The 27186-nt window shown below is 41.1% G+C and overlaps 2 long non-coding RNA genes across 6 annotated transcripts in view; both read left to right on the forward strand.

The window, feature by feature from the left end:
- Positions 1-20996, forward strand: part of LOC123562848 (uncharacterized) — a 38856-nt gene extending 17860 nt beyond the window's left edge. Inside the window, exons 1-10 of one of the 5 annotated variants that reach the window (XR_008370526.1) lie at positions 3812-4600; positions 9557-9721; positions 13370-13489; positions 14229-14405; positions 15074-15219; positions 15894-16099; positions 18823-19032; positions 19384-19591; positions 20000-20204; positions 20585-20996. This is a non-coding gene — a long non-coding RNA (uncharacterized LOC123562848). Of the gene's footprint in view, positions 1-3811; positions 4601-9556; positions 9722-11887; positions 12931-12952; positions 13213-13369; positions 13490-14228; positions 14406-15073; positions 15220-15893; positions 16100-18822; positions 19033-19383; positions 19592-19999; positions 20205-20584 lie in introns of those variants that run through there. The other 4 variants (XR_008370527.1, XR_008370528.1, XR_008370530.1 and 1 more) reach the window with 4 other exon arrangements.
- Positions 20997-21972: 976 nt separating this feature from the next.
- Positions 21973-24669, forward strand: LOC123545768 (uncharacterized). The gene is made up of 3 exons (XR_008370531.1): positions 21973-22115; positions 23311-23517; positions 24242-24669. It is a non-coding gene; the product is annotated as an uncharacterized LOC123545768 (long non-coding RNA).
- The last annotated feature ends 2517 nt before the right edge of the window (positions 24670-27186 follow it).

The following is a 27186-nucleotide window of genomic DNA, read 5'->3' on the forward strand; positions in this document are numbered from 1 at the left end:
ATTCAAGTAAATTTGCAGTGTTAGTAACATTGTAATTTTTTTTGCTAGTTACTCCCAAAGTCAGTAGGTGGTGTACTCAATAAGTACTATCAGCATTGAAGTTTGAAGTCCTGGGTGTAGTGGTTCGAAGTAAATGCCTTCATGCAAAAAGTTAACGTTGACCCCTGTGACTTGACTTTGACCTGGTACCAAAGTCAGTAAGGGTGGTGTACTCAATAATACTATCAGCATGTGAAGTTTGAAGGTCCTGGGTGCAGTGGTTCGCAAGTAAAGTGCCTTCATGCAAAAAGTTAACGTTGACCCCTGTGACCTTGACCTTTGACCTGGTGACCCCAAGTCAGTAAGGGTGGTGTACTCAATAAGTACTATCAGCATGTGAAGTTTGAAGTCCTGGGTGTAGTGGTTCACGAGTAAAGTGCCTTCACGCAAAAAGTTAACGTTGGCCCCTGTGACCCTGACTGTTGACCTAGTGACCCCAAAGTCAGTAGGGGTGGTGTACTCAATAAGTACTATCAGCATGTGAAGTTTGAAGGTCCTGGGTGCAGTGTTCGGAGTAAATGCTTCATGCAAAAAGCTAACGTGGCCCTTGCCTTGACTTTGACGTGACCCAATCTAGGTGGGTACTCAATAGTCTATCATGGAAGTTGAAGGTCTGGTGCATGTTGTTTAGCCTCCTGCAAAAAGTTAACGTAAGTTTGAAGGTCCTGGGTGCAGTGGTTCCCGAGTAAAGTGCCTTCATCCAAAAAGTTAACGTTGGCACCTGTGACCTTGACCTTTGACCTGGTGGCCCCAAAGTCAGTAGGGTGGTGTACTCAATAAGTTCTATCAGCATGTGAAGTTTGAAGGTCCTGGGTGCAGTGGTTCGTGAGTAAAGTGCCTTCATGCAAAAAGTTAACGTTGGCCCCTGTGACCTTGACCTTTGACATGGTGACCCCAAAGTCAGTAAGGGTGGTGTACTCAATAAGTACTATCAGCATGTGAAGTTTGAAGGTCCTGGATGCAGTGGTTCGCAAGTAAAGTGCCTTCATGCAAAAAGTTAACGTTGACCCCTGTGACCTTGACCTTTGACCTGGTGACCCCAAGTCAGTAAGGGTGGTGTACTCAATAAGTACTATCAGCATGTGAAGTTTGAAGTCCTGGGTGCAGTGGTTCACGAGTGAAGTGCCTTCACGCAAAAAGTTAACGTTGGCCCCTGTGACCTTGACTGTTGACCTAGTGACCCCAAAGTCAGTAGGGGTGGTGTACTCAATAAGTACTATCAGCACGTGAAGTTTGAAGGTCCTGGGTGCAGTGGTTCGGGAGTAAATGCCTTCATGCAAAAAGCTAACGTTGGCCCCTGTGACCTTGACCTTTGACCTGGTGACCCCAAAATCAGTAGGGGTGGTGTACTCAATAAGTGCTATCAGCATGTGAAGTTTGAAGGTCCTGGGTGCAGTGATTCGTAAGTTAAAGGCCTCCCTGCAAAAAGTTAACGTAAGTTTGAAGGTCCTGGGTGCAGTGGTTCCCGAGTAAAGTGCCTTCATCCAAAAAGTTAACGTTGGCACCTGTGACCTTGACCTTTGACCTGGTGGCCCCAAAGTCAGTAGGGTGGTGTACTCAATAAGTTCTATCAGCATGTGAAGTTTGAAGGTCCTGGGTGCAGTGGTTCGTGAGTAAAGTGCCTTCATGCAAAAAGTTAACGTTGGCCCCTGTGACCTTGACCTTTGACATGGTGACCCCAAAGTCAGTAAGGGTGGTGTACTCAATAAGTACTATCAGCATGTGAAGTTTGAAGGTCCTGGGTGCAGTGGTTCACGAGTAAAGTGCCTTCACGCAAAAAGTTAACGTTGGCCCCTGTGACCTTGACTGTTGACCTAGTGACGCCAAAGTCAGTAGGGGTGGTGTACTCAATAAGTACTACCAGCATGTGAAGTTTGAAGTCCTGGGTATAGTGGTTCGCGAGTAAATGCCTTCATGCAAAAAGTTAACGTTGGCCCCTGTGACCTTGACCTTTTACCTGGTGACCCTAAAGTCAGTAAGGTTGGTGTACTCAATAAGTACTATCAACATGTGAAGTTTGAAGGTTCTGGGTGCAGTGGTTCACGAGTAAAGTGCCTTCAAGCAAAAAGTTAACGTTGGCCCCTGTGACCTTGACTGTTGACCTGGTGACCCCAAAGTCAGTAAGGGTAGTGTACTCAATAAGTACTATCAGCATGTGAAGTTTGAAGTCCTGGGTGTAGTGGTTCGCGAGTAAATGCCTTCATGCAAAAAGTTAACGTTGGCCCCTGTGACCTTGACCTTTGACCTGGTGACCCCAAAGTCAGTAGGGTGGTGTACTCAATAAGTACTATCAGCATGTGAAGTTTGAAGGTCCTGGGTGTAGTGGTTCGCAAGTAAAGTGCCTTCATGCAAAAAGTTAACGTTGACCCCTGTGACCTTGACCTTTGACCTGGTGACCCCAACTCAGTAAGGGTAGTGTACTCAATAAGTACTATCAGCATGTGAAGTTTGAAGGTCCTGGGTGCAGTGGTTCACGAGTAAAGCAAAAAGTGAACGTTGGCCCCTGTGACCTTGACTGTTGACCTAGTGACCCCAAAGTCAGTAGGGGTGGTGTACTCAAAAAAAAAGCGCCGGGGAGAGTAGTATAGCTCCCCTATTCTCCGAATAGTGGAGCTAAAAAGCATGTTGTAAGTGGAGAAGGAACATTTATAGACAACTAACAACATTAGACTATGTTGTATGTAAATATCGCGGTACTATAAGTACTTTAGTAGTTACAGAGATATTTTGATGCAAAATTTTAACCAGAATTTTCTAAGTACAAAAAGGGCATAATTCTGCTAAAACGGAGGTCAGAGTTACGGGACATAGCCAGTGACCTAACATTATGACATTGAAGACATGTGTGAAGTTTTAATTGAATATCTTTAATAGTTACAGAGATTTTAACTTGCACGCAAAAATTAAACTGAATTTGTTTTCTTTAAGTACAAAATACTTCTGCTAAAATACATGGGAGCATAAATGTCACTATCTTCTCAATATTCCATATTTTTACACAACCAAAATACTTTTAAAATTATCGGTCTAATGCCTTATGTGTGTACTCATTCTGTAAAAAAGTCCCTTAATTGATCTACCTCTAATGCTTTTCAATTTATTGCAAGAGCTGTTTTATTAAGTTTTCTCATGACAAGGTACAAAAATTGCAAAAAATAAATGATGTGCCTCCTATCAGTATAGCAAGTTAAATAACCTACCATGTACTTCTTATTAACGTGGCTCGCTACTTTCCTCATGAATTTTGGCACAATCTCAGATTGTGATGATTTTTGGCATAACTGAACGATAATGCATCCCCTTTCAAATGGTGCATTTTTTAAATAAATGTCTAATATAGTTTTGACGTCGAAGCGCACTCTAGCGGCAACAGTAAAACTGCGTCTTTTTAGCGTTGATCGCTCATGATTTTGACAATATTTGTCCGATTTCGCCGGTAAAACCTTCATTTCACTCTACAGACACTCTACTTTATTACTATATCTATTTTTTAATAAACTTTTATCAACTGAAACGCTTATTCGGCGCAACCGACCACAAAAAGCTATTCTGACGTCGGAAAATTTTGCCTCGTCTGTAAGATAAAATAGCGAAAAGAGCATGTTTTTAAACGGTGAATATTTTTTTTATATTTCCACATTTTGTGCAGTATTTATAAACAGAATGATTAACGGAAAAAATATGGGGGTCATCGCGTAAGATTTTTCGCTATTCCGTTTTCAAACAAAAATACCGTTGTAATTCAAGGCGATGTAACTCATTGCAGACTTGGAGCGGTCTTCTGCGCATGCCCGAAAGTGATTGTCAATTGTAGCGCACGGCAAAAATATGCATATTTTTGCATGTCCGCATGCATTTAGTGTACAATATGCATAAAATACTGACTAAAGGTTAGGGTTAGTATCACCATGGTTACAAAATATATACATTTATGATATTTTCGTTCAAATTTAGTTAATCCGGTATGTACCGGAGTCTGTAATTTATACCGGCGCTCCAAGTCTGCATTGAGTCACAGTCAATTCAAGGAGAATGAAACGTCAAAACTGAAGCATATGCGTTTGATTTACGTTGTTAATGTTGATTCATTTATAAATATCCATGTATTGTTAATGCAAACAAGCAGCTTTAGTAAAACATAAATGATACTCACAAACTAATTGTATTTTATTACAATTTCCTTTCACAAGAACGGATTATCAGAACAGAACAGAGCCACTTATTAAGGATTTAACAGTTTAAACTTTACAGTTTCTCATCCATAAACATAATCATTAACACAAATACAAGGTAAAATATATAGATAATGATAACAGAGGGTGAAGATTTTAAAAGACATTTTGTAGAACGGTTTTATGTACGTAGAAGAATGGTAATCGACAGTAGAGTATTTCGTTGATAAAACATGATAAGTGTGACAAGTTTCCGTCTTTTACAGATAAAATCATAATAAAACAAAAACAAAAACGATTTGGTCAGACAGAGGACTCGAACACTCAACCCTGACGTTAGTGGCAAAACGCTTTGTCCGCACAGCTATATCTGCACATGAAATGTGATGGTATATAATTGACTTTTCAATAGTTATATCATTGTTTGGGTTCGTACATCGAAAATTAATTTACGAAAACATACGGAATATTCATGAGTGCCAGGTCAATACTTACGGACAATACTAACACTCTTTCAACATATGTACACAGATTGTATTATATAAATATTGCATTCCTGAGAGGGTGATATGAAAAATGTTCACCACGAGATATATGAAAATCGACCGAGGCGCCAGCCGAGGTCTATATTCATATTTCGAGGGGTGAACATTTTTCATATCACCCTCTCAGGAATGCAATATTTATTTTATTATACCGAAATGACATAAGATCAAAACATTTACTGGAAAATCAGCATAATGATTTAAATGATTTATCTTATGTTAAAAAGTAATTACTTACCAAATAATGAAAACAGAATTAAGGAGTGATTACTCAGGTGGAAACTCTGCTGTGTAATAAGACATTTTTGATAGGTTTAGTCAAAGCGTTTGCATATCGCTGACCCCTATATTTATGTGCATATTTCAACATTGTGACACTGCTGAAATCGTTAGCAGTAACATTCGAAAAACGGCGATAACTTGATTATTTCTAAACGAAACATATATGTGTGAGCACTTAATTTCTTAGTTAGATCATTTCCAATCCGATGAAAATAGTTTCGATTCAACATTTGATGAAAAGTTGTTTTCGAAATTTTTTGCACATCTTCTGAAAAGTTAACGTCTCAGTCTTTTACTCAGTGCAAAAATATCAATCTCTCAACGGGAGATATGAAAAAATAATATCACATGCGCAGTAAAACGAAATAGCGCCTTTGCGCAGGTGATATGAAATTATTGATCATATTACATGCGCAGAAACTGAAAATGACGACTTTGCGCATGAGATATAAAATTACTGGAGAATATGATATATTATTCAAGTTAAACTAATGGGAAATTTGCATTGGACATTTATGTGAGGTATAATAAAAAGTCTTATCACTTGTCAACAGTTCGACGAATAAAACATACTAGGTTTTCTTGCGTGCCGGACAGGATTTTCTCGTGTTTTTCCGGTGATAGAGAAACTTATCTTAAACCCAGGGGTGTAAGATGATTCGCGTGCTATAATTTATAAATGAATACGTAAATTCATACGCTGCTATAACAAACTAGCGCTTTCAAGAAAAACCTTCGTTTTTCTTTATATCTTCTACACATTAAAGAATAAGGCATGCAAGAAAAAGAATCAATTACTGGCAGCGGGTAAAGATAGGAATATCCAGCACTCGGGTAACTGTTTAGGCGGTAAATTAGCAGGAGCCTCGTTACCGCCTGAACAGTTACCCTCGTGCCGGATATTCCCATCTTTACCGGTAGCCAGTGAAAGATTCTTATATAATACTACGATAAAATAGTCTTTCTGATATCTTTATACTTGCAATCATACGATACCGTATACTAGTGACTGTCCCGGACCTCTTCAAAATACTGAACAACATCTGTTGCTGTTTTCGCGGGAGCAGACACTAACTGTTGAAATAAAACTTTTAGGCCTTCGCAGCCCGACCTGTTATGAATGGTTTTTAAGTGTTCCATAGAAATTCCTGCGCCTGATATTTTTTTCACTTTTATTCTTGTCATAATATTTTTAGCAATAAATTGTTCGAAAGATTTCTGATATTTCTTCTCATTTTCAAGTATTGACAATCTTGTTATGATTTCTTTTACTGAATATATTTTCATTTTTTTCTTCAAAATTTCAACTGTTTTCAATAGGGCATTTTAAGCATATACATCACTGTCTTCGCTGTGTGCATTGTACTCAGTCCCTAAAATATCTTTAACAAGATTTACCTGTTTGTATCCCGCTTTACTTTTTTTCTGTCGGGATATTCTTTTTGAAATAGAGAAAGAGTATCACCAAATCCTACTCCGTAGGTTTTACATGAATTCAAAAGAATTTTTGAATCAAATAATACATTATGCGCGACTAAAACTGATTTTCCGAATGGTTCTAGAAAACAATGAAAATCTAATAAAGCTGATCGGGTATCCGTTGACGATACACATTTAAAGTTATGATACATATTTTTTCCGTGGATTTCAATATTTGTAATATTTGTGATTGCTTTTGGTATCAAACCATTTGGCGGATAGATGTAAGTAGCAAAAGTCTTCCCAGATCTGGAATCCATAGCAGCTAGTTGAATCATATTTGCATCGACTCCTGAAAGAATTAAGATTTCGCGTGATATTTTATATTTGTTCACACATGAATGTACAGTTGTTTGGTTCTTGGCGGCGAATTAATTTTGAGGAGGAAGTACTAGTATACAGACCTTCGTTTATTTTTATATTTGATGAGGATTATCTGTATTTGAAGTAAATATCTTAATATAAAATATTTTAATGAAAGATGAGCAGAATACATCTTTAACACGAGTTATGTCAGTTGATTACTGTATACTATTCAAAGACGTAGGAAATAACAGTTAATTATTGATGAATCAAGTATAAACGTTTTAAAAAGTATCAGGGATTCTTAATAGACTGAAACGATTATTACTTGATCATAACGACTAACCGAGTTAATGAAACAGCTCCCAGACGATATTTTTTTTTTCAAAATGAAATTTAATAAAGGGAGGTAATATTTATGGTTAGGTTTAACATTCATTTGTAATGTGCGCTAGAAAAAAATGTTTTGATAATACATCAGAAATATATATGTATATGAGACAATCAAATAGAGCAATTTGATAGCTTAAAGAATATACTAAAAAAACATATGTATTTTTACAAAATACGCAATATATACACAATGTATTTATGAACAAGAGCGCCGCCAAGCGGGGCAATATACGCCCAAAGGCTTACATCATAGGATGGGAGAACTTGACTGTTGAAGCCCCAAAGGACTGGAACAACAAAAGGAAAACTTCAAAATAAAAATCTAAGTCCACAAAAAAAAAATTCAAAGTCTACAAAAAAATCCTTATCAGGTACAGGTATGTAAAAATACACCTTAAAATTGGAGGTACCATCCATGTTGTACCACAGAAAAGTGGTCTCGGGTTTTCCCTACGGCCAGTAATAAAAAAGTTTCAAAATAAGCTATTTATAGTCACATAAAAGGGAAGTAATTCAAAAAAATTTTATTGTAAGTACAAAAAAAGAGATCTGCCAAATAAAAACATATATGACCTTTGACCCTTAAGTGTGACCTTGACCTTGAAGCGAGTCATCCGGAACATGCGCTCTGCACATCGTTGCAATATGGTGAACATTTCTGCCAAGTTTCTTTGAAATCCTTCCAGCAGTTCAAGAGTTACAGAGCGGACACGAAACAAACTGATATGACTTTTGACCCCTAAGTGTGACCTTGACCTTGAAGCAAGTCATCCGGAACATGCGCTCTGCACGTCGTCTTAGTGTGGTGAACATTTGTGTCAAGTTTCTTTGAAATCCTTCAAGGGGTTCAAGAGTTACAGAGCGGACACGAAACAAACTGATATGACCTTTGACTCCTAAGTGTGACCTTGACCTTGAAGCGAGACATCCAGAACATGCGCTCTGCACGTCGTCTGGGTGTGGTGAACATTTGTGTCAAGTTTCCTTGAAATCCTTCAAGGGGTTCAAGAGTTACAGAGCGGACACGAAATTGCTAACGGACAGACGGACGGACACCAGCGTCATAACATAATACGTCCCTTCGGGCGTATAAAAAGTAGTAAATAATCGTGTGCAAAAATATGCCTACGCTGATTGATACATACCGAATCCAGTCGTGTCTATACATGTATACTATTAAACGTTTAAGGACCCCATAGAAAACAAGTTGAAAGATTTCTTGCGGCCAGAAGTTATACAGACCAGAAATTGTTATGGATGTATGTGTGACCACTCAGCCTAAAAAAGTAACTTATTGGGGAATAACGTGCTTGTGTGTGTGTGTTTTTTTAAAATTATACAATTACGCTTAAATGTAGGAAATATTACCCCATTATACATGATTTACAAGTATATCTATGAAATATGTTTTTCTTAATTCTGAAAGTTATTGTTTTGAGCAAAAATAACTGTTGGCTCAACTGGTCACATTCCTTGACTATTGAAATACTGCACTAGAGCGATCACAAATGTGAGTCATGCCTTCTCCTGGACTTCGTTGACATACTAAGTATAGAACAAGGCAACACAGGACCATAATCCAGGAAATTAAAATCCTTATGCGCAACTAGGTATCAATACTGATCATAGCTGAAAGTTTGAATAAATTATATGAAATAATGAATGAAGACTTTAGGTCACAAACATTGCTCTATATATCATATAGAGTGCCGGCTATATTGCAGAAACGGCGTTCCATAAATGCGATAAGCCAATCGCATATCGGTAAAAAGTCACGTGAAATCACCCAGTCCCCATGTGCTACACTACTTGTTGCATTCCAATATACCTGCGGCCTCCAGGCCGCAGGTAATAAGCAGAAACACTTTATGGGTTATCCTGTGATATATATGTCACAGGTCGTATTTTTTAGACTGTTTATCCTTAATAGTAACGTGCGCCGTGCATTAAGTCTTTTCCAGAGCGGGAAAGTAATACTTAACCCTCGCGCACGCGTCAAATTTCCGATAGTGTCCGTCAGGTTTTTATTATGTTGTATCGTCTGCTATTTAATTGAATCGGGGCTTCTCGGTAATGTACGTAATATCACGGATATTAACGGAAGTTCCCGAGGCAATTCATCAGTGTGTTTGTCTGTGCAGTTTGTCATGTTTGTCCAATCGTCTTGTTTGTCTTACATGTTTGAATGAGAGATAGAATGAGAGAAAGATATACATTGGTCTGTTCTTTTTATTCTCTTTGCACTTTCCGCTGCCAAAATCCTTCGACCCTAAGGGCAGTCTTTCTTCTCTTACGTGTAGAGTGGGAAAATTATTTTGAATTTATTTATTTACCAATCTTCAGCTTTATGTGAGATATCGCTCACATGTCAAAAAGTCGGACATTAGTTGGCGAGCGGAAAAGTAGCTGACTCACTGAAAAAAAATGCCTAAAGATTAGAAAATGTTGTAGAAGAAACATTGAGAAATACCGACGACGGCTTGATAGCAGCATGTTTCATATGAGCAGGTAAGTTATTACATGATTAATTTAAAACTTGTGATTCTAAAATGTAGTCTTGTCCAACTAAAGGAATGTGCTTGTAACCCTGACAAGTTTCAAACACTCGGCCTTCGGCTCTTAACTAGTCTTAGCTTCAACACAGGTTGCTGGGTTACAGCAAAAGGAAAAAATGCGTTCAAAGCTATTTTAACCTCCACTATTCGGAGAAGCGGAGGGGTTAGGTGTGTGTGTGGGTGGGGGGGGGGGGGGGGGGGGGGGGGGGCTATTGTACTCGCCCCGGCGTCCGCGTCGGCATCGACAGGACCTTTCTTGGTCAAAGTTTTTTCAGCAAGCTTTGTTTTTCTGTCATATCTTCGTTACTATTGCATAATCTTATCGTAACCTCACATAAACATTGTCCAGCATATAAACAAAGTATGTGCAGGGGCTTGACCCATTATACCCAAGATCAAGGTGACAAAGGTGTTATACTTAGGTTATCTGTAAGGTTAAAGTTTTTAGGCAAACTTTGTTTTTCTGTCACATCTTTGTTACTATTGCTTATATCTTACTAAAACTTCAAATAAACATTGTTCAGCATACAAAGAAAGCAAGGTCAAGGTCACCAAGGTGTTATACTTTGGTTATTTTTAAGTTAAAGTTTTTCGGCAACCTTTGTTTTTCTGTCTTATTTTTGTTACTATGGCTTATATCTTACTGTAACTTCACATTAACATTGTCAAGCATACAAACAATTTGCAAGGGCTGGGCCCATTATACCCAAGGTCAAGGTCACCATGGTATTATACTTGAGTTGTTTTTAAGGTTAAAGTTTTTCCACTATCTTTGTTTCCCTGTCATATCTTTGTTACTTTGTTACTATTGCTTTTATCTTACTGTGAGTTCACATAAACATTGTCCAACATACAAAGAAAGTATGTGCAGGACCTGGGCCCATTATACCCAAGGTCAAGATCACAAAGTTGTTATACTTGAAATTATTTTAATGTTATTTTTTGAAAGCTTTGTTTATAGACATATCTTTGGTACTTTAAAAGATGATGACTTGAAATTAAAACTATTTCTTTATAATCATCATCTGCATGCGTGGTTACAATCCCCCCTGTGGGAACGCTTTAAAATGATACACCTGTGGGAATGCTAAATGATACAACTTCACTAAATGATACAACTGGCGTTAAATGATACAAAGCTGACGCTGAATGATGCAACCAACGCTAAATGATATAAATCTAGGCTCGCTAAAAGATACAAAACTAACGCTAAATGATACAACATTTTTAGGCTCGCTAAAAGATACAAATCGTTGACGATAAAAGATACAAATTTTCTATAGGGGTATATGGATAATTTCTACACTTGATGGCGATTTCACAAAAATATTATCCTATTTTATGCACGGCGTGTCAAATGGAAATTTAAATATAGTTTTGTATGTTTCCTGTGAAATAAACATATACTTGATCCCAATTTTATTTTTCTGAAGTGATTGTCAGCGTATATAAATGAAGAACAATTCGGTATATTTTCGGTCTTAATATGCAATCTCTATGCCGTTATTAATACTTTTTAGTGGTATTGGTACATTTTTTTATTTTGTAAGTTCTTCAAACTGAGTTCGAAATGTATCCTTGCCGTGGTGACATATGCAAAAATATTATTATTATTTATTTAATATCCTCTATATATATGTGAAGATTACAATACGTGTTTTTGATCATTCAGCTGTAGCATTGTACTCCCCACTGTTACTGTACTTTCAAAGCTGATTGTATTTTGTAAAGATTCCGAACACTTTGTTTCATGACAACCATCTTTTACATTTTAAAATGTGATTCAAAAATGCAACTTCAAACGAGCCCAATAACATAATTAGATCAAGTGCATCAACTATATGATGATTTCTAATACACGCTCAGTGAAAATTGTTACATAAATAATATTTTTATGAGTCAATGATTTCAAAAACATCCCAACTCTGGAAATTTTATACTTACCATTTGGGTATATGGAGAGTTCTATAGGAAAATAAAAATGTAGGCCTATGTGTCAATTTGCAGAACTCTGAAGAAGATAAAACATGTAAAATGACATGTTAATATACAACTGATGTGAAGATGTGACTACTGTTCTATTAATGTAAAGGGTAGTTGGAAATATTAAAAGCAACAATAAAATTTGCTTTTCATTGATTAAGAATATATTTATGGATTATCGATCTGCATTTACAGAAGTATCACTCATAGAAGCATCGATACAAAAAGAACGCGATATAGTACAACACGTGCTTGCGAGCAAAAACTGATCCTGGTTAAAGTTTTACATGCAAGTTAGATCTACTATCTGCAGAACAAATGTTTGTTTGTTTTGGGTTTAACGCCGTTTTTCAACAGTATTTCAGTCAGTAAACGGCGGGCAGTTAACCTAACCAGTGTTCCTGGATTCTGTAGCAGTACAAACCTGTTCTCCGCAAGTAACTGCCAACTACCACACATGAATCATCAGAGGTGGAGGACTAATGATTTCAGACACAATGTCGTTTATCAAATAGTCACGGAGAACATACGCCCCGCCCGAGGATCGAACTCCCGACCCTGCGATCCGTAGACCAACGCTCTTACCTACTGAGCTAAGCGAGCGGGTCTGCAGAACAAATGTAACATTGATAGGTTCTTGCCGCAGTTATCCGGGTATCATCTGGAACATAATATTTATCGACGACTACCTGTAGTATGAGCAGCTACATTTATATTATTCTACAAAACCATTGTCAATTTACTCATATAACCTTGCTTAGGACGGCCAGCACTCGCCAGGTATATGTATGTTTTTGATGACGTCACTCGACCTTCAGCTATTTCCGGAAGTAAATAAAATAAAAGTAGAAATGCTTAACTTGAAAACGAAAGCCGCATTTTGATTCGTAGATAGTCAGGGGTCACGCGCAGGGGTCACCCCGTCTAAATGTATGCGCGTGGACTTTTTTGCTATTGGGGAGCCAATTTTCAGCACTTTATTACGAATTAATATTACCTGGGCTTTAGTACAGCATGTCAGCTTTTAATCTATGAAAAAAAAAAAGATGCTCTGGATAAACACTAATCCCACAGGGGTCCGCAACGGACGAAGCGTACATTGATAATTTTGAAACTTCATCAAATCGCTCAAAATCTCATTTTTGATGTTGTCTGAGAGTGTCAGTATATGCCTTAGATGTAAGATATAACCGTATTTGAGAGCTGCAGACCTAGACATTTCAGAAATATTTTCAAAAAAATAAGTTTCGTGTAAATAAATGTTGTTTCTACGGAAGCGTGAAAGGGCCATCAGACGCTAATACGTTTTAGTAGGCCTGCTGCGGAAAGGATATGTAGGAACTGAATTGCATGAAGAGCACACACTTTTGGACAGTTCAACGTCTTTACTTACAAGCTCACCATTTTTAAAATGCTGTTAGATATCTACATGCCATCATTTTGATGCATTTGCAGCAATATGTAAGTGCTATAACTTAATATAAGAAGGTTAAAATACTTTTAGACAGTTGTTTATTTTAATTTTTTTACAAATGTTATTCTTATTTTCAAAGCGGGACAGATCTTTAGAATATTGTAAGTATCCAGTTCTTCATGTAGACTAATTTGAACCTTTCAGATGCTGTCAGCGAGTAGGACTTGCATCCCAGGAGAGGACTTAGGACTTCAATCGAGGGAAAGGACCGGCTGACCGACTGGTGGAGATAATAATAACATGACACAGGCTGACACACTGATGGTAATAACAATAATGATAATATCCTGCTCATTTCTTAAATAATTCTCTTAAATTAATAGTCATTTCTTAAATAATTCTCTTAAATTAAAATTATAGTCATTTCTTAAATAATTCTCTTAAATTAATAGTCATAACATTAGTAGAGTTTTCATTAAATATTGTTAATAGAGACAGGCCGCGAAGTCTGGTGTGGATCCACGCTGGTCACAAACCCACTATGTTGGTTTTCTCATGGCGGGGCTCATTTCTTTATGTTGGTTTTCTCGTGGCACGGCTCATTTCTTAAGCCATTTTAAGAAATGAGCCGTGCCACGAGAAAACCAGCATAAAGAAATGAGCCCCGCCATAAGAAAACCAACATAGTGGGTTTGTGACCAGCGTGGATCCAGACCAGCCTGCGCATCCTGCTCGTTTCTGAAATAATTCTCTTAAGTTAATAGTCATAACATTAGTAGAGTTTTCATTAAATATTGTTATTAGAGACCGGCCGCGAAGTCTGGTGTGGATCCACTATGTTGGTTTTCTCATGACGGGGCTCATCTCTTTATGTTGGTTTTCTCGTGGCACGGCTCATTTCTTAAGCCATTTTAAGAAATGAGCCATGCCACGAGAAAAAATGCATAAAGAAATGAGCCCCGCCATGAGAAAACCAACATAGTGGGTTTGCAACCAGAATGGATCCAGACCAGCCTGCGCATCCTGCTCAAGTTCTTTATGTAGACTAATTTGAACCTTTCAGATGGCGTCAGCGAGTAGGACTTGCATCGCCGTAAAAAGGACTTAGGACTTCAACTGAGGGAAAGGACCGACTGGCTGACGGACTGGTGGAGCTGACGTGGTGGAGCTGACGGACTGGTGGAGCTGATGGACTGGTGGAGGCGATAATAATAACATGACAAATGCTGACCCACTGATGGTAAGAACAATAATGATAATATTCTGCTCATTTCTGAAATAATTCTCTTAAATTAATAGTCATAACATTAGTAGAGTTTTCATTAAATATTGTTATTAGAGACAGGCCGCGAAGTCTGGTGTGGATCCACGCTGGACGTAAACCCACTATGTTGGTTTTCTCTTGACGGGGCTCATTTCTTTGTTGGTTTTCTCATGGCATGGCTCATTTCTTAAGCCATTTTAAGAAATGAGCGGTGCCACGAGAAAACCAGCATAAAGAAATGAGCCCCGCCATGAGAAAACCAACATAGTGGGTTTGCGACCAGCGTGGATCCACACCAGCCTGCGCATCCTGCTCGTTTCTGAAATAATTCTCTTAAGTTAATAGTCATAACATTAGTAGAGTTTTCATTAAATATTGTTATTAGAGACCGGCCGCAAAGTCTGGTGTGGATCCACTATGTTGGTTTTCTCATGGCGGGGCTCATCTCTTTATGTTGGTTTTCTCATGGCACGGCTCATTTCTTAAGCCATTTTAAGAAATGAGCCGTGCCACGAGAAAACCAGCATAAAGAAATGAGCCCCGCCATGACAAAACCAACATAGTGGATTTGCTACCAGGATGGATCCAGACCAGCCTGCGCATCCTGCTCAAGTTCTTTATGTAGACTAATTTGAACCTTTCAGATGGCGTCAGCGAGTAGGACTTGCATCGCCGTAAAAAGGACTTAGGACTTCAACCGAGGGAAAGGACCGACTGGCTGACGGACTGGTGGAGCTGACGGACTGGTGGAGGAGATAATAATAACATGACACCTGCTGACCCACTGATGGTAAGAACAATAATGATAATATCCTGCTCATTTCTGAAATAATTCTCTTAAATTAATAGTCATAACATTAGCAGAGTTTTCATTAAATATTGTTATTAGAGACAGGCCGCGAAGTCTGGTGTGGATCCACGCTGGTCGCAAACCCACTATGTTGGTTTTCTCATGGCGGGGCTCATTTCTTTATGCTGGTTTTCTCGTGGCAAGGCTCATTTCTTAAGCCATTTTAAGAAATGAGCCGTGCCACGAGAAAACCAGCATAAAGAAATGAGCCCCGCCATGAGAAAACCAACACAGTGGGTTTGCGACCAGTGTGGATCCAGACCAGCCTGCGCATCCTGCTCGTTTCTGAAATATTTCTCTTAAGTTAATAGTCATCACATTAGTAGAGTTTTCATTAAATATTGTTATTAGAGACCGGCCGCGAAGTCTGGTGTGGATCCACTTTGTTGGTTTTCTCATGACAGGGCTCATCTCTTTATGTTGGTTTTCTCAAGGCACGGCTCATTTCTTAAGCCATTTTAAGAAATGAGCCGTGCCACGAGAAATGCGGCATTAAGAAATGAGCCCTGCCACGAGAAAACCAACATAGAGGGTTTGCGACCAGGATGGATCCAGACCAGCCTGCGCATCCTGCTCAAGACAGTTCTTTATGTAGACTAATTTGAACCTTTCAGATGCTGTCAGCGAATAGGACTTGCATCGCCGTAAAAATGGACTGGCTGGCCTGCTGACCGAGGGAATGGTGGACTGGCTGGCCTGCTGACCGAGGGGATGGTGGACTGGCTGGCCTGCTGACCCGAGGGGATGGTGGACTGGCTGGCCTGCTGACCGAGGGGATGGTGGAGATAATAATAACATGACACCTGCTGGCACACTGATGGTAAGAACAACAATAATAATATCCTGCTCATTTCTTAAGTAATTCTCTTAAATTGATAGTCATAACATTAGTAGAGTTTTCATTAAATATTGTTATCGGAGACAGGCCGCGAAGTCTGGTGTGCATCCACGCTGGTCGCAAACCCACTATGTTGGTTTTCTCATGGCGGGGCTCATCTCTTTATGTTGGTTTTCTCGTGGCAAGGCTCATTTCTTAAGCCATTTTAAGAAAAGCCATTTTAAGAAATCCAGCATAAAGAAATGAGCCCCGCCCGAGAAAACCAACATGTTTGCTGGTTTTCGCATGGCGGGGCTCATTCCTTTATGTTGGTTTTCTCGTGGCACGGCTCATTTCTTAAGCGAATAGGACTTGCGTCGCGGTGGACTGGCTGGCCTGCTGACCGAGGGAATGGTGGACTGGCTGGCCTGCTGACCGAGGGAGGGAATGGTGGACTGGCTGGCCTGCTGACCGAGGGAATGGACTGGCTGGCCTGCTGACCGAGGGAGGGAATGGAGGATGGTGGAGATAATAATAACATGACACCTGCTGGCACACTGATGGTAAGAACAACAATAATAATATCCTGCTCATTTCTTAAGTAATTCTCTTGAATTGATAGCCATAACATTAGTCGAGTTTTCATTAAATATTGTTATCAGAGACAGGCCGCGAAGTCTGGTGTGGATCCACGCTGGTCGCAAACCCACTATGTTGGTTTTCTCATGGCGGGGCTCATTTCTTTATGTTGGTTTTCTCGTGGCAAGGCTCATTTCTTAAGCCATTTTAAGAAATGAGCCGTGCCACGAGAAAACCAGCATAAAGAAATGAGCCCCGCCATGCGAAAAAACCAACTATGTTGGTTTTCGCATGGCGGGGCTCATTCCTTTATGTTGGTTTTCTCGTGGCACGGCTCATTTCTTAAGCCATTTCTTTATGTAGACTAATTTGAACCTTTCAGATGCTGTCAGCGAATAGGACTTGCGTCGCGGTGGACTGGCTGGCCTGCTGACCGAGGGAATGGTGGACTGGCTGGCCTGCTGACCGAGGGAGGGAATGGACTGGCTGGCCTGCTGACCGAGGGAATGGACTGGCTGGCCTGCTGAACGAGGGAGGGAGTGGAGGGTGGAGGGGATAATAATAGCACCCTGCTGGCACACTGATGGTAATAACAACAATAATAATATCCTGCTCATTTCTTAAGTAATTCTCTTGAATTGATAGCCATAACATTAGTCGAGTTTTCATTAAATATTGTTATCAGAGACAGGCCGCGAAGTCTGGTGTGGATCCACGCTGGTCGCAAACCCACTATGTTGGTTTTCTCATGGCGGGGCTCATTTCTTTATGTTGGTTTTCTCGTGGCAAGGCTCATTTCTTAAGCCATTTTAAGAAATGAGCCGTGCCACGAGAAAACCAGCATAAAGAAATGAGCCCCGCCATGCGAAAAAACCAACATAGTGGGTTTGCTGGATTTCTCATGGCGGGGCTCATTCCTTTATGTTTGTTTTCTCGTGGCACGGCTCATTTCTTAAGCCATTTCTTTATGTAGACTAATTTGAACCTTTCAGATGCTGTCAGCGAATAGGACTTGCGTCGCGGTGGACTGGCTGGCCTGCTGACCGAGGGAATGGTGGACTGGCTGGCCTGCTGACCGAGGGAGGGGTGGACTGGCTGGCCTGCTGACCGAGGGAATGGACTGGCTGGCCTGCTGACCGAGGGAGGGAGTGGACGGGTGGAGGAGATAATAATAGCACCCTGCTGGCACACTGATGGTAATAACAACAATAATAATATCCTGCTCATTTCTTAAGTAATTCTCTTGAATTGATAGCCATAACATTAGTCGAGTTTTCATTAAATATTGTTATCAGAGACAGGCCGCGAAGTCTGGTGTGGATCCACGCTGGTCGCAAACCCACTATGTTGGTTTTCTCATGGCGGGGCTCATTTCTTTATGTTGGTTTTCTCGTGGCAAGGCTCATTTCTTAAGCCATTTTAAGAAATGAGCCGTGCCACGAGAAAACCAGCATAAAGAAATGAGCCCCGCCATGCGAAAAAACCAACATAGTGTTTGCTGGATTTCTCATGGCGGGGCTCATTCCTTTATGTTGGTTTTCTCGTGGCACGGCTCATTTCTTAAGCCATTTCTTTATGTAGACTAATTTGAACCTTTCAGATGCTGTCAGCGAATAGGACTTGCGTCCCGGGCTGGCTGCTGCGACGAGGAATGGTGCTGCGGCCTGCTGACCGAGGGAGGGAATGGTGGACTGGCTGGCCTGCTGACCGAGGGAATGGACTGGCTGGCCTGCTGACCGAGGGAGGGAGTGGACGGGTGGAGGAGATAATAATAGCACCCTGCTGGCACACTGATGGTAATAACAACAATAATAATATCCTGCTCATTTCTTAAGTAATTCTCTTGAATTGATAGCCATAACATTAGTCGAGTTTTCATTAAATATTGTTATCAGAGACAGGCCGCGAAGTCTGGTGTGGATCCACGCTGGTCGCAAACCCACTATGTTGGTTTTCTCATGGCGGGGCTCATTTCTTTATGTTGGTTTTCTCGTGGCAAGGCTCATTTCTGAAGCCATTTTAAGAAATCCAGCAAACCCACTATGTTGGTTTTCGCATGGCGGGGCTCATTCCTTTATGTTGGTTTTCTCGTGGCACGGCTCATTTCTTAAGCCATTTCTTTATGTAGACTAATTTGAACCTTTCAGATGCTGTCAGCGAATAGGACTTGCGTCGCCGTAAAAATGGACTGGCTGGCCTGCTGACCGAGGGAATGGTGGACTGGCTGGCCTGCTGACCGAGGGGATGGTGGACTGGCTGGCCTGCTGACCGAGGGAATGGACTGGCTGGCCTGCTGACCGAGGGAGGGAATGGATGGGTGGAGGAGATAATAATAGCACCCTGCTGGCACACTGATGGTAATAACAAAAATAATAATATCCTGCTCATTTCTTAAGTAATTCTCTTGAATTGATAGCCATAACATTAGTCGAGTTTTCATTAAATATTGTTATCAGAGACAGGCCGCGAAGTCTGGTGTGGATCCACGCTGGTCGCAAACCCACTATGTTGGTTTTCTCATGGCGGGGCTCATTTCTTTATGTTGGTTTTCTCGTGGCAAGGCTCATTTCTTAAGCCATTTTAAGAAATCCAGCAAACCCACTATGTTGGTTTTCGCATGGCGGGGCTCATTCCTTTATGTTGGTTTTCTCGTGGCACGGCTCATTTCTTAAGCCATTTCTTTATGTAGACTAATTTGAACCTTTCAGATGCTGTCAGCGAATAGGACTTGCGTCGCGGTGGACTGGCTGGCCTGCTGACCGAGGGAATGGTGGACTGGCTGGCCTGCTGACCGAGGGAGGGAATGGTGGACTGGCTGGCCTGCTGACCGAGGGAATGGACTGGCTGGCCTGCTGACCGAGGGAGGGAGTGGACGGGTGGAGGAGATAATAATAGCACCCTGCTGGCACACTGATGGTAATAACAACAATAATAATATCCTGCTCATTTCTTAAGTAATTCTCTTGAATTGATAGCCATATTAAACATTAGTCGAGTTTTCATTAAATATTGTTATCAGAGACAGGCCGCGAAGTCTGGTGTGGATCCACGCTGGTCGCAAACCCACTATGTTGGTTTTCTCATGGCGGGGCTCATTTCTTTATGTTGGTTTTCTCGTGGCAAGGCTCATTTCTTAAGCCATTTTAAGAAATGAGCCGTGCCACGAGAAAACCAGCATAAAGAAATGAGCCCCGCCACGAGAAAACCAACATAGTGGGTTTGTTGGTTTTCTCATGGCGGGGCTCATTCCTTTATGTTGGTTTTCTCGTGGCACGGCTCATTTCTTAAGCCATTTCTTTATGTAGACTAATTTGAACCTTTCAGATGCTGTCAGCGAATAGGACTTGCGTCGCGGTGGACTGGCTGGCCTGCTGACCGAGGGAATGGTGGACTGGCTGGCCTGCTGACCGAGGGAGGGAATGGACTGGCTGGCCTGCTGACCGAGGGAATGGACTGGCTGGCCTGCTGACCGAGGGAGGGAGTGGACGGGTGGAGGAGATAATAATAGCACCCTGCTGGCACACTGATGGTAATAACAACAATAATAATATCCTGCTCATTTCTTAAGTAATTCTCTTGAATTGATAGTCATAACATTAGTCGAGTTTTCATTAAATATTGTTATCAGAGACAGGCCGCGAAGTCTGGTGTGGATCCACGCTGGTCGCAAACCCACTATGTTGGTTTTCTCATGGCGGGGCTCATTTCTTTATGTTGGTTTTCTCGTGGCAAGGCTCATTTCTTAAGCCATTTTAAGAAATGCCACGAGAAAACCAGAATAAAGAAATGAGCAGCAAACCCACTATGTTGGTTTTCGCATGGCGGGGCTCATTCCTTTATGTTGGTTTTCTCGTGGCACGGCTCATTTCTTAAGCCATTTCTTTATGTAGACTAATTTGAACCTTTCAGATGCTGTCAGCGAATAGGACTTGCGTCGCGGTGGACTGGCTGGCCTGCTGACCGAGGGAGGGAATGGACTGGCTGGCCTGCTGACCGAGGGGGGGAATGGACTGGCTGGCCTGCTGACCGAGGGAGGGAATGGACGGGTGGAGGAGATAATAATAGCACCCTGCTGGCACACTGATGGTAATAACAACAATAATAATATCCTGCTCATTTCTTAAGTAATTCTCTTGAATTGATAGCCATAACATTAGTCGAGTTTTCATTAAATATTGTTATCAGAGACAGGCCGCGAAGTCTGGTGTGGATCCACGCTGGTCGCAAACCCACTGTGTTGGTTTTCTCATGGCGGGGCTCATTTCTTTATGTTGGTTTTCTCGTGGCAAGGCTCATTTCTTAAGCCATTTTAAGAAATGAGCCGTGCCACGAGAAAACCAGCATAAAGAAATAAACCCACTATGTTGGTTTTCGCATGGCGGGGCTCATTCCTTTATGTTGGTTTTCTCGTGGCACGGCTCATTTCTTAAGCCATTTCTTTATGTAGACTAATTTGAACCTTTCAGATGCTGTCAGCGAATAGGACTTGCGTCGCGTCGGCGGTGTGGAAACTGGCTGGCCCTGCTGGACCGACTGGGAAGGGATGGACTGGCTGGCCTGCTGACCGAGGGGAGAGGCACTGTGTGGATTACTGCTTGGCCTGCCATGCACCGAGGGAATGGGACTGGCTTGGCCTCGTCTAGACCTGAGGGAAGTGGAATGGACTGGCTGGCCTGCTGACCGAGGGAGGGAATGGACTGGCTGGCCTGCTGACCGAGGGAGGGTGGAGGGGATAATAATAGCACCCTGCTGGCACACTGATGGTAATAACAACAATAATAATATCCTGCTCATTTCTTAAGTAATTCTCTTGAATTGATAGCCATATTAAACATTAGTCGAGTTTTCATTAAATATTGTTATCAGAGACAGGCCGCGAAGTCTGGTGTGGATCCACGCTGGTCGCAAACCCACTATGTGGTTTTCTCATGGCGGGGCTCATTTCTGCATATTTAGTTGGTTTTCCTGGCGATGGCAAGGGGCTCATTATCTTTCGTATACAGCCATTTTTAAGAAATGAGCCGTGCCACGAGAAAACCAGAATAAGAGGGAAATGGATGCCCCGCCATGCGAAAACCCAAGGGATAGGTGGGGTTTGCTGGATTTCACTTCATGGCTGGGGCTCATTCTCATTATATGTTGGTAATTTCTCCGTGGCACAGTGCTGGCTACATTTCTTAAGCCATTTTCTTTAAATATGTAGACTGCAAATATGTGAACCGTTTCCAGAGGTCAGCTTTCAGCGAATAAGACTTGGGTCGGCGGTGGGACTGGCTGGCCTGCTGACCGAGGAGGAATGGGACTGGCTGGCCTGCTGACCGAGGGAGGGAATGGACTGGCTGGCCTGCTGACCGAGGGAATGGACTGGCTGGCCTGCTGACCGAGGGAGGGAATGGACGGGTGGAGGAGATAATAATAGCACCCTGCTGGCACACTGATGGTAATAACAACAATAATAATATCCTGCTCATTTCTTAAGTAATTCTCTTGAATTGATAGCCATAACATTAGTCGAGTTTTCATTAAATATTGTTATCAGAGACAGGCCGCGAAGTCTGGTGTGGATCCACGCTGGTCGCAAACCCACTATGTTGGTTTTCTCATGGCGGGGCTCATTTCTTTATGTTGGTTTTCTCGTGGCAAGGCTCATTTCTTAAGCCATTTTAAGAAATGAGCCGTGCCACGAGAAAACCAGCATAAAGAAATGAGCCCCGCCATGCGAAAAAACCAACATAGTGGGTTTGCTGGATTTCTTAAAATGGCTTCAGAAATGAGCCTTGCCATGAGAAAACCAACATAAAGAAATGAGCCCCGCCATGAGAAAACCAACATAGTGGGTTTGCTGGATTTCTCATGGCGGGGCTCATTCCTTTATGTTGGTTTTCTCGTGGCACGGCTCATTTCTTAAGCCATTTTAAGAAATGAGCCGTGCCACGAGAAAACCAGCATAAAGAAATGAGCCCCGCCACGAGAAAACCAACAATAATAAATTCTCTTAAATTAATAGTCATAACATTAGTCGCGTTTTCATTAAATATTGTTATCAGAGACAGGCCGCGAAGTCTGGTGTGCATCCACGCTGGTCGCAAACCCACTATGTTGGTTTTCTCATGGCGGGGCTCATTTCTTTATGTTGGTTTTCTCGTGGCAAGGCTCATTTCTTAAGCCATTTTAAGAAATGAGCCGTGCCACGAGAAAACCAGCATAAAGAAATGAGCCCCGCCATGAGAAAACCAACATAGTGGGTTTGCGACCAGCGTGGATCCAGACCAGCCTGCGCATCCTGCTCGTTTCTGAAATATTTCTCTTAAGTTAATAGTCATCACATTAGTAGAGTTTTCATTAAATATTGTTATTAGAGACCGGCTGCGAAGTCTGGTGTGGATCCACGCTGGTTGCAAACCCACTATGTTGGTTTTCGCATGGCGGGGCTCATCTCTTTATGTTGTTTTTCTCGTGGCAAGGCTCATTTCTTAAGCCATTTTAAGAAATGAGCCGTGCCACGAGAAAACCAGCATAAAGAAATGAGCCCCGCCATGAGAAAACCAACATAGTGGGTTTGCAGCCAGGATGGATGCAGACCAGCCTGCACATCCTGCTCAAGTTCTATATGTAGACTTATTTGAACCTTTCAGATGGCGTCAGCGAATAGGACTTGCATCGCCGTAAAAAGGACGAGATGGACCGACTGGCTAACGGACTGGTGGAGCTGACGGACTGGTGGAGCTGATGGAGCTGATGGAGCTGACGGACTGGTGGAGCTGGTGGAGCTGACGGACTGGTGGAGCTGACGGACTGGTGGAGGAGATAATAATAACATGACACCTGCTGACCCACTGATGGTAAGAACAATAATGATAATATCCTGCTCATTTCTGAAATAATTCTCTTAAATTAATAGTCATAACATTAGTAGAGTTTTCATTAAATATTGTTATTAGAGACAGGCCGCGAAGTCTGGTGTGGATCCACGCTGGTCGCAAACCCACTATGTTGGTTTTCTCATGGCGGGGCTCATTTCTTTATGTTGGTTTTCTCGTGGCACGGCATAAAGAAATGAGCCCCGCCATGAGAAAACCAACATAGTGGGTTTGCGACCAGTGTGGATCCAGACCAGCCTGCGCATCCTGCTCGTTTCTGAAATATTTCTCTTAAGTTAATAGTCATAACATTAGTAGAGTTTTCATTAAATATTGTTATTAGAGACCGGCTGCGAAGTCTGGTGTGGATCCAAGCTGGTCGCAAACCCGCTGTGTTGGTTTTCTCATGGCGGTGCTCATCTCTTTATGTTGGTTTTCTCGTGGCACGGCTCATTTCTTAAGCCATTTTAAGAAATGAGCCGTGCCACGAGAAAACCAGCATAAAGAAATGAGCCCCGCCACGAGAAAACCAACAATAATAATATCCTGCTCATTTCTTATGTAATTCTCTTAAATTGATAGTAATAACATTAGTAGAGTTTCATGTTTAAGGCCAAATACAACACTTAAGGTTTTCCATGTGTGTTGTACTAAAACACTAGGATCGTGTAAAAGTTCTTTATGTATACTAATTTGAACCTTTCAGATGGCGTCAGCGAGTTTAACGAGGACTTGCTTCGTAGGAAAGGAAGGACTTGCATCAAACGAAAGGAAGGACTTGCATCAAAGGAAAGGACTTGCATCGAAGGAAAGGACATGATCCTGACGCTGATGGTAATAACAATAATAATAATATCTACGCAGTCTGGTCTGGATCCATGCTGGCCCTAAACCAACTATGACAAGAAAAACAAAGGTTGCCATCGTTAATGCCGGGGCGTGTAGTATAGCCACCCTATTCTCCGAATAGTGGAGCTAAAAAAAGGAACAATTTTATGCTTGCATTATAATAAGTAAAGTGTATCGCTACAATACTTACAGCTAACAAAAGGCAATGTCACAAAAACAATTTATTCATAATTAATTAAATAAACTTTGTTGTTTTTTTATAGAGTATCTATTAAATTTTCCAAGCCTGTATTTAATGCATTATTAATTAACTTCATTGTCCATATGTATTGAAACAAGAGGACCATGATGGTCCTGAATTGCTCTCCTGTCCCCACATGAACTAGTTTTTGACCGCATGTGACCTAGTTTCGAACTTGACCTAGATATCATCAAGGTGAACATTCTCACCAATTTTCAAGAAGTTCCATTGAAAAATATCGCCTCTAGAGAAGTCAAAAGGTTTTTCTATTATTTGACCTCCTGACCTAGTCTTTTACCGCAGCTGAACCAGTTTCAAACTTGATTTAGATATCATCAAGATGAACATTCAGACCAACTTTCATACAGATCCCATGAAAAATATGGCCCGTAGAGTGGTCAAAAGGTTTTTCTATTATTTGACCTACTGACATAGTTTTTAACCGCATGTGACCCAGTTTCAAACTTGACCTAGATATTATCAAGATGAACATTCTGACCAATTTTCATGCAGATCCCATGAAAACAACAGCTCGTCGAACAGGAAATGCCCCCCTTGATGCATTCAGTAATTGCACAAGGAACAGAAATTATATGCTCACTGTAAACAAAAGTTCTACCATTCTGGTTTAATCTGACCTTGACTTTTAACCGATTAACCTAACAAGAGATTACAGAGTGATCTTGGTGCCATCCACTGAGCCATTTTTTAATGTTCCAAATTTCAAGACTAGCTCAAGGTCAAAATCAAGGTCAGTTTTCATTTCGGTACAAAACAATGTGTATGTGGTCCAAATTTGAAAGCGCTGTGGCTTGAGAAATGTGAAAGTAGGTCACTAGATCAATTTCAAGGTCAAAGTTCATTTCGGTAGACAGAACTATGCATGTGCTTCAAATTTGGAGGCTCTAGCTTGAGAAATGTGAAAGTAGGTAATAGGTAAAAATCAATGTCAAATTTCAATGCAGAACACAAAAATATGCAAGCGGGCGAAATTCGAAGCCTGTAGCTTGAGAAATGTGAAAGTAGGTCACTAGGTCAATCTCAAGATCAAAGTTCATTTTGGTAAACAAAACTATGCATGGTTCAAATTTGAAGGCTGTAGCTTGAGAAATGTGAAAGTAGGTCACTAGGTCAAAATCAAGGTCAAATTTTATTTTGGGAACAAAAAACTATGCATGTGGTCCAAATCTGAAGCCTGCACCTTCAAAAATGTGAAAGTAGGTCACTAGGTCAATAACAAGGTCAAAGTTTTTTTCCCTACACAAACCTATGCATGTGGTCCAAATTTGAAGGCTGTAGCTACAGAAATGTGAAAGTAGGTCACAAGGTCAAGATCAAGGTCAACTCATGCCAAGGTTCATCTTGCCACTCAAAACTATACATGTGGTCCAAATTTGAATGATGTTAGTTATGGACATGAAGATTCTAAGTTTTTCCCTATATAAGTCTATATGACTATATTTGACCCTAGAGGGATAATTTGAACAAACTTGGCAGAGAACCACTAGATGATGCTACATTACAAAATATCAAAGCCATAGTCTTTGTGGTTTGGACAAGAAGATTTTCAAAGTTTTTCCCTAATAAGTCTATGTAAACCATGTGACCCCCAGGGCGGAGCCATATTTGACCCTAGGGGAATAATTTGAACAATCTTAGTAGAGGACCACCAGATGATGTCATATCAAAAATATCAAAGCCCTAGGCCCTGTGGTTTTGGACAAGAGGTTTTTCAAAGTTTTTCCCTGTATAAGTCTATATAAACCATGTGACCCCCGGGGTGGGGCCATATTTTACCCCAGGGAAATAATCTGAACAATCTTGGTAGAGAACCACTAGATTTTGCTACATACCAAATATCAAAGCCCTAGGCCCTATGGTTTTGGACAAGAAGATCAGAAACCGTTTAACTGTTCCTGGCCAATGTGACCTTGACCTTTGACCTAATGACCTCAAAATCAATAGGGGTCATCTGCTGGTCATGGCCAACCTATCTATCAATTTTCTTGATACTAGGCCTAACTGTTCTTGAGTTATTGCCCGAAAACCATTTTACTGTTCCTGGTCACTGTGACCTTGACCTTTGTCATACTGACCTCAAAATCAATAGGGGTCATCTGCTGGTCATGACCAACCTCCCTATCAACTTTCATGATCCTAGGCCCAAGTGTTCTTGAGTTATCATCCGGAAACCGTTTTACTATTCAGTGTCACTGTGACCTTGAACTTTGACATACAGACCTCAAAATCAATAGGGGTCTTCTGCTGGTGATGACCAACCTCCCTATCAACTTTCATTATCCTACGCCCAAGCGTTCTTGAGTTATCATCCGGAAACGGATTGGTCTACATTCCAACCGACTGACATCTGCAAAACAATATACCCCTCCTTCTTCGAAGAGGGGCATAAATATGACCTCTAAAGAGGTCACAAGGTTTTTCTATCTATTATTTGACCTACAGACCTAGTTTTGGAACAGACGTGACCCAGTTTCAAACTTGACCTAGATATCATTAAGATAAACATTCTGACCAATTTTCATGCAGATCCCATGAAAAAT

Source organism: Mercenaria mercenaria, chromosome 1 (genome assembly GCF_021730395.1).
Source record: "Mercenaria mercenaria strain notata chromosome 1, MADL_Memer_1, whole genome shotgun sequence".
Classification (NCBI taxonomy): Eukaryota; Metazoa; Mollusca; class Bivalvia; order Venerida; family Veneridae; genus Mercenaria; species Mercenaria mercenaria.